At 36.6% G+C, this 8,888-nt stretch overlaps 1 pseudogene; it reads left to right on the forward strand.

Annotated features, from left to right (window-relative positions):
* Positions 1–8,510, forward strand: part of LOC132048932 (protein Ycf2 B-like) — a 14,848-nt pseudogene extending 6,338 nt beyond the window's left edge.
* The last annotated feature ends 378 nt before the right edge of the window (positions 8,511–8,888 follow it).

Here is an 8,888-nt window from a genome sequence, read left to right on the forward strand (position 1 = left end):
AAAGTATACGAATTGACGCCTTATGAGATTTATGATCTTAGTCTATGTTCTCTTAACGCTATTCTTCATTGATAGTCTCACCTTATAATAATTGTTCCTTCAAGGTGAGACAAAGCGACCATGATTATTCCATAATATAATCGGAGGTTACCGACCTTACGTCACTCCGATAGAGTTATAGCTTTTCTTGTGCTCTCATGCATGTTGCTATATATATATATATATATATATATATATATATATATATATATATATATATATATATATATATATATATATATATATATAATACGCGTAACCACCTGATCAGTTGGTATAATATGACATGATATCATCCGGACGCGGGATGCCCGGACGCGGGACATATGTGGTTAAATGGATCGGAGCCGACGCCTCGGCAATATGATATGTTCTATTTTCTGTATATATGAACAAAAAAAATGTTTTTCAAAGAAAGCTAAGCATGCATGGCATCCACCCTAAGGGGCACTCACATGTACAGGTTACTCTTTTATCTCACGATATGCTCTATATTTCCATTACGTTATTATTCATACTTTACATCCCTTACTATGTTACTATTCATGCCTTACATACTCGGTACATTACTCGTGACCGACGCCCCTTCCGTGGACGCTGCGTTCATGCCCGCGGGATCGGGTAGCCGGTCGGGACGATCCATCGCGAAGTAGGACCTCCCCTCGGCACGGTCGGTACGCTCCATTGATCCGGAGCTTCAGTCCTTTTGGTACGCTATTCGGTTACGTACATATATGGGTACGGCAGGGCCTTGTCCTGTCATTTCTACAGTTTGTACTCCATAGAGGTCTGTAGACAGTGATATGTAGTTGTGATATTATGCAGCCTCGTCGGCATGTATTTTGTTGTACAGTATATATGTGTGGCGGCCAAATCGGCTCACGCTGTTATTCTCAGTGTTTATGCTTATATGTGTGCGTTGGCCGTGAATTCCAGGTACGGTGTCTTTTATGTTGATTATTCGGGAGACAGTTTAGCACAGTTACAGATTGTATATGGGCCCAGGACAGTCAGTGAGAAGTAAACGCAAGCATAGGAGTGCTTGGCCGGCAATGGTCGGGCACTTGTTGCGGCCCATCGATTTGGGTCGTGACAGAATTCATACCTCATATTGCATTACTTCGATTATACTTCTTGGTTGATTATGACTTGGTTACGGTGTTGGTTATACTTCTTGGTTGTTTGTGAGTTAGACTACGTTGATTGGATCGTACTACTAGACTTGTTTGCTATATGTGAATAGTTGGAACAATTGAGATTAGTTGTTATAACATAAGGTTGAATACATACGGTGATTAAGTGGAAAAGCATGACTTGTATTCTATCGTTTACTTGTTTTCTTTTACCTTATTGTCTTTATATATGTCAAGTAGTCTTAGTCGGCCTATGATACCTACCGATCGTTGTTTTGTCCGACTACGCTTGCCGCATTCTTTTATGGATGCGAGTATTAGACAGTTCACTTTTTTCCCCCGCGGGCCGATCGGCGAATTTCTTTGTTGAGTAATTCCAGGGTGAGCACGATGATGGCTGCTGCCCGGATGTTTTTTCCCTAACTTACTTATCTTACTCTATTTCAAGATAGTTGTATTTTAAGACTTTTTCATCTTCAGACTTGTAGTATTAAGTTAGTGCTCTTGTATGATCAGACCAGATACTAGGGTGGTTTATGATTACTTTCGCATTTATTATATATTCAAATGACAGGCTTCATTGCTTTATTTTCTTCCGCTATATATATATATATATATATATATATATATATATATATATATATATATATATATATACTGGGTTTGTGAATGTTGAATTAAGGGTTTGCTTACCGAGGTGGGATAGATAGGTGCCGGCGCGACCTTGTGAAATTGGGTCATGACAAATACTATTTGTAGTAGCAGTCCTTATATATCGTATTAACAATCGAAATATGGTCAAAACAAAAAATCTCTATTTGATAGGGCTTCTTCCTATACCTATGAATTCCATTGGACCCATAAATGATACATTGGAAGAATCGTTGGGTCTTCCAATATCAATAGGTTGATTGTTTCTTTCTGTATCTTCCCAAAGAAAAAAAGATCTCGCAGAGTTGTTTCTGAATCCGAAAGAGAGTACTTAGGTTCTCCTAATAACTAAAAAGTGTAGCATGCCGAATCTAAGCTGGGGCTCGCATTGGTGGAGGAGGAACTCGGATTGGGAAAAAGAGGGATTCTAGTTGTAAGACATCTAATGAAACCATCGGCTGAATTGAGATCTCATTCAAAGAGAAAGATCTCAAATATCTAGAGTTTCTTTTTGTATATTATATGGATGATCTAATCCGCAAGGACTATGATTGGGAATTGTTTGATCGTCTTTCTGCGAGGAAGAGTCAAAATAGAATCAACTTGAATTCGGGACCACTATTCGAAACCTTAATGAAACACTGGATTTCTTAGCTCATGTCTGCTTTTCGTGAAAAAATACCAATTGAAGTGGAGGGTTTCTTCAAACAACAAGAGGTTGGGTCAACTATTCAATCAAATGATATTGAGCATGTTTCCTATCTATTCTCGAGAAACAAGTGGGCTATTTCTTTGGAAAAAAACTATGCTCAATTTCATATGTGGCAATTCCGCCAAGATCTTTTCATAAGTTGGGGGAAGAATCTGCCCGAATCGAATTTTTTGAGGAACGTATCAAGAGAGAATTGGATTTGGTTAGACAATGTGTAGTTGATAAACATGGATCAGTTTTTTAGCAAGGTACAGAATGTATCGTCAAATATTCAATATGATCCCACAAGATCTAGTTTCGTTCAAGTAACAGATTCTAGCCAACTGAAAGGATCTTCTGATCAATCCAGAGATCATTTGGATTCCATTAGTAATGAGGATTCGGAATATCACACATTGATTAATCAAAGAGAGATTCAACAATGAAAAGAAAGATCAATTCTTTGGGATCCTTCCTTTCTTCAAACGGAACGACAAGAGATAGAATCAGGTCGATTCTCGAAATGCCTTTCTGGATATTCCTCAATGTCCTGGCTATTCATGGAACGTGAGAAGTAGATGATTAATCATCTATTTCCAGAAGAAATCGAAGAATTTCTTGGAAATCCTACAAGATCCCTTCGTTCTTTTTTCTCTGATAGATGGTCAAAACTTCATCTGGGTTCGAATCCTACTGAGAGGTCCACTAGAGATCAAAAATTGTTGAAGAAACAATAAGATCTTTCTTTTGTCCCTTCCAGGCAATCGGAAAAGAAAGAAATGGTTAATATATTCAAGATAATTACATTTAAAAAATACCGTCTCAATTCATCCTATTTTATTAGATCCGGGATGTGATATGGTTCTGAAGGATGAACCAGATATAGACAGTTCTAATAAGATTTCATTCTTAAATAAAAATCCATTTTTTAATTTATTTCATCTATTCCATGATCTGAACAGGGGAGGATGCACGTTACACTATGATTTTGAATCAGAAGAGAGATTTCAAGAAATGGCAGATCTATTCACTCTATCAATAACCGAGCCAGATTTGGTATGTCATAAGGGATTTGCCTTTTCTATTGATTCCTGCGGATTGGATCAAAAACAATTCTTGGATGAGGCCAGGGATGAATCGAAAAAGAAATATTTATTGGTTCTACCTCCTATTTTTTATGAAGAGAATGAATCTTTTTCTCGAAGGATAAGAAAAAAATGGGTCTGAATCTCCTGCAGGAATGATTTGGAAGATCTAAAACCAAAAATAGTGGTATTTGCTAGCAATAACATAATGGAGGTAGTCACTCAATATAGATTGATCCAAAATCTGATTCACATCCAATATAGTACCTATGGGTACATAAGAAATGTATTGAATCGATTTTTTTTAATGAATAGATCTGATCGCAACTTCGAATATGGAATTCAAATGGATCAAATAGGAAAGGATACTCTGAATCATAGAACTATAATGAAATATACGATCAACCAATATTTATCAAATTTGAAAAAGAGTCAGAACAAATGGTATGAGCCTCTTATTTTGATTTCTCGAACCGAGAGATCCATGAATCGGGATCCTGATGCATATAGATACAAATGGTCCAATGGGAGCAAGAATTTCCAGGAACATTAGGAACAGTCCGTTTCGAAGCAGAAGAGCTATTTTCAAGTAGTGTTCGATCAATTACATATTATTCAATATTCGATTGATTGGTCTGAGGTTATCGACAAAAAAGATTTGTCTAAGTCACTTCGTCAGTTTTTGTCTAAGCCACTTTGTTTCTTTTTGTCCAAGTCACTTCTTTTTTTATCCAAGTCACTTCTTTTTTTGTCTAACTCACTTCCTTTTTTCTGTGTGAGTTTCGAAAACATCCCCATTCATAGGTCTGAGATCTACATCTATGAATTGAAAGGTCCAAATGATCAACTCTGCAATCAGTTTGTTAGAATCAATAGGCTTCAAATTGTTTCATTTGAAAAATTAAAACCCTTCTTATTGGACGATCATGATACTTCCCAAAAATCGAAATTCTTGATCAATGGAGGAATAATATCATCATTTTTGTTCAATAAGATACCAAAGTGGATGATTGACTAATTACATACCAGAAATAATCGCAAGAAATCCTTTGATAACCCGGATTCCTATTTCACAATGATATTCCACGATCAAGACAATTGGCTGAATCTCATGAAACCATTTCATAGAAGTTCATTGATATCTTCCTTTTATAAAGCAAATCGACTTCGATTCTTGAATAATCCACATCACATATGCTTCTATTGGAACACAAGATTCCCCTTTTCTGTGGAAAAGTCCTGTATCAATAATTTTGATTTTACGTATAGACAATTCCTCAATATCTTGTTCATTTGCAACAAAATATTTTCTTTGTGCGTCGGTAACAAAAAACATGCTTTTGGGGGGAGAGATACTATTTCTCCAATCGAGTCACAGGTTTCTAACATATTCATACCTAACAATTTTCCACAAATTGGTGACGAAACATATAACTTGTACAAATCTTGCCATTTTCCAAGTTGATCTGATCCATTAGTTCATAGAGCTATTTACTCGATCGCAGACATTTCTAGAACACCTCTAACAGAGGGGCAAATAGTCAATTTTGAAAGAATTTATTTTCAACCTCTTTTAGATATGAATCTATCTGATTCAGAAAGGAAGAACTTGTATCAGTATCTCAATTTTAATTCAAACATGGATTTGATTCACACTCTATGTTCTGAGAAAGATTTATCATTCGAAAAGAGGAAAAAACGGAGTCTTTTTCTAAAGAAATACGTTAAGAAAGGGCAGATGTATAGAACCTTTCAACGAGATAGTGCTTTTTCAACTCTCTCAAAATGGAATCTATTTCAAACATATATGCCATGGTTCCTTACTTCGACAGGGTACAAATATCTATATTTGATATTTTTAGATACTTTTTCAGACCTATTGCAAATACTAAGTAGCAGTCAAAAATTTGTATCCATTTTTCCAGATATTATGCATGGATCAGTTATATCATGGCGAATTCTTCAAAAAAATTGTGTCTTCCACAGTGGAATCTGATAAGTGAGATCTAGAGTAAGTGTTTACATAATCTTCTTCTATCCGAAGAAATGATTCATCGAAATAATGAGTCACCATTGATATTGACACATCTTAGATCGCCAAATGCTCGGGAGTTCCTCTATTCAATCCTTTTCCTTCATTTTGTTATTGGATAGCTCATTCGTACACATCTTTTCTTTGTTTCACGGGCCTTTAGTGAGTTACAGGCAGAGTTCGAAAAGGTCAACTCTTTGATAATTCCATCATCTATGATTGAGTTGCAAAAAATTCTGGATAGGTATCCTACATCTGAACCGAATTCTTTACGGTTAAAAAATCTCTTTCTAGTTGCTGCGGAACAATTAGGAGATTCTCTAGAGGAAATACGGGGTTACGCCACGGCGACAACATGCTTGGTCCCGCTTATGGGGTCAGATCAATACGTTCTAAGAAGAAAGATTGGAATATGAATCTCATGAAAATCATCGATCTCATACCAAATCCCATCAATCGAATCACTTTTTTGAGAAATACGAGACAGCTAAATCATACAAGTAAAGAGATCTATTCATTGATAAGAAAAAAGAAAAAACGTAAAAGGGGATTGGATTGATGATAAAATAGAATCCTGGCGCGCGAACAGTGATTGGATTGCTGATGACGAAAGAGAATTCTTGGTTCAGTTCTCTACCTTAACGACAGAAAATAGGATTGATCAAATTCTATTGAGTCTGACTCATAGTGATCATTTATCAAAGAATGACTCTGGTTATCAAATGATTGAACAACCGAGAGCATCTAATGAATTATGAGTTCAATCCATCCTGTTTAGCAGAAAGACGGATATTCCTTGCTCATTATCAGACAATCACTTATTCACAAACTTCGTGTAGGGAAAATCATTTTCATTTCCCATCTCATGAAAAACCCTCTTCGCTCCGCTTAGCCTTATCCCCCTCTAGAGGTATTTTAGTGATAGGTTCTATAGGAATTGGACGATCTTATTTGGTCAAATACCTAGCGACAAACTCCTATGTTTCTTTCATTACGGTATTTCTGAACAAGTTCCTGGATAACAATCCTAAAGGTTTTCTTCTTGATGAGATCAATATTGATAATAGTGATGATATTGATGATATTGATGATAGTGATAATCTTGATGCTAGTGGCGATATCAATCATGACCTTGATACGTAGCTGGAATTGCTAACTAGGATGAATGGGCTAATTATGGATATGATGCCGAAAATAGACCGATATTATATCAGCCTTCAATTCGAATTAGCAAAAGCAATGTCTCCTTGCATAATATGAATTCCAAACACTCATGATCTGGATGTGAATGAGTCGAATGACTTATCCCTCAGTCTATTAGTGAACCACTTCTCCAGGGATTGTGAAAGATGTTCTACTAGAAATATTCTTGTTATTGCTTCGACTCATATTCCCCAAAAAGTGGATCCCGCTCTGACAGATCAGAATAAATTAAATGCGTGCATTAAGATACGAAGGCTTTTGATTTCACAACAACGAAAGCACTTTTTCACTCTTTCATATACTAGGGGATTTCACTTGAAAAAAAAAATGTTGCATACTAACGGATTCGAGTCCATAACCATGGGTTCCAATGCACAAGATCTTGTAGCACTTATCAATGAGGTCCTATTGGTTAGTATTATATAGAAAAAATCAATTATAGACACTGATACAATTAGATCCTCTCTTCATAGACAAACTTGGGACTTGCGATCCCAAGTAAGATCGGTTCAGGATCATGGGATCTTTTTCTATTAGATAGGAAGGGTTGTAGCACAAAATTTACTTCTATGTAATTTCCCCATAGATCCTATATCTATCTATATGAAGGAGAAATCATATAATAAAGGGAATTCTTATTTGTACAAATGGTACATCGAGCTTGGAACGAGCATGAAGAGATTAACGATACTTCTTTAACTTTTGAGTTGTTCTATAGGATCGGTCGCTTAAGATCTTTGGTCTTTATGGGACCCAATGAAAAAAATGGGATCACTTCATATGGACTCGTTGAGAATGATTCGATGTAGTTCATGGCCTATTAGAAGTAGAAGGCACTCGGTGGGATCTTCACGGACGAGAAAAAGATTGCGATCGGTTTGATAATGATCGAGTAAAATTGCCGGCCCGAACTGAGGAATCCCTTAGATATGATGCAAAAGGACTTTTGTTCTATCCTTGATCAGAGATTTCTCTATGAAAAATATGAATTGGAGCTTGAAGAAGGGGAGGGAGAAGAGGCCCTTGACCCGCAGGAGGATTTATTCAATCACATAGTTTGGGCTCCTAGAATATGGCGCCCTTGGGGCTTTCTATTTGATTGTATCGAAAGGCCCAATGAATTGGGATTTCCCTATTGGTCCAGGTCATTTCGGGGCAAGCGGATCACTTACAAGGAAGAGGATGCACTTCAAGAGAACGATTCGGGGTTCTTGCAGAGTGGAACCATGCAGTACCAGGCACGAGATAGATCTTCCAAAGAACAAGGCCTTTTTCGAATAAGACAATTCATTTAGGACCCTCTAGATCCACTCTTTTTCCGATTCAACGATCAGGCCCCTGGCTCTGTGTTTTCACATCAAGAATTATTTGCAGATGAAGAGATGTCAAAGGGGCTTCTTACTTCCCAAACATATCCTCCTACATCTATATATAAACATTGGTTTATCAAGAATACGCAAGAAAAGCACTTCGAATTGTTGATTAATCGTCAGAGATGGCTTAGAACTAATAGTTCATTATCTAATGGATTTTTCCGTTCTAATACTCTATCTGAGAGTTATTAGTATTTATCAAATATGTTCCTATCTAACGAAATGCTATTGGATCAAATGACAAAGACATTGTTGAGAAAAAAATGGCTTTTCCCGGATGAAATGAAAATTGGATTCATGTAATAGGAGAAAGATTTCCCATTCCTTAGCCGGAAAGATATGTGGCCATGAAAGAGGGATTAAGTGTAACAGAATTGACTGGGTGGTAGAGTCATGAAAACGCTTGTTTCTACCATATTTTGGATCTTAGCTCCATGGAAGAATATGTTACTGCTAAAACATGGAAGAATTGAAATCTTAGATCAAAACACTATGTATGGATGGTATGAACTGCCTAAACAAGAATTCTTGAACAACAAACAATCAGTTCAGATATTCACGACCAAAAAGTACTAGATTTTATCTCAGATAGGCCCTGAAAGGATAAGGAAGGCTGGAATGCCAACAAGTGTCTATTATATTGAATTTACCCGGTAATCCCCATTTTGGGAACGTCAAGTG

The sequence above is a fragment of the Lycium ferocissimum genome, chromosome 3, assembly GCF_029784015.1.
Source record: "Lycium ferocissimum isolate CSIRO_LF1 chromosome 3, AGI_CSIRO_Lferr_CH_V1, whole genome shotgun sequence".
Taxonomy (NCBI): Eukaryota; Viridiplantae; Streptophyta; class Magnoliopsida; order Solanales; family Solanaceae; genus Lycium; species Lycium ferocissimum.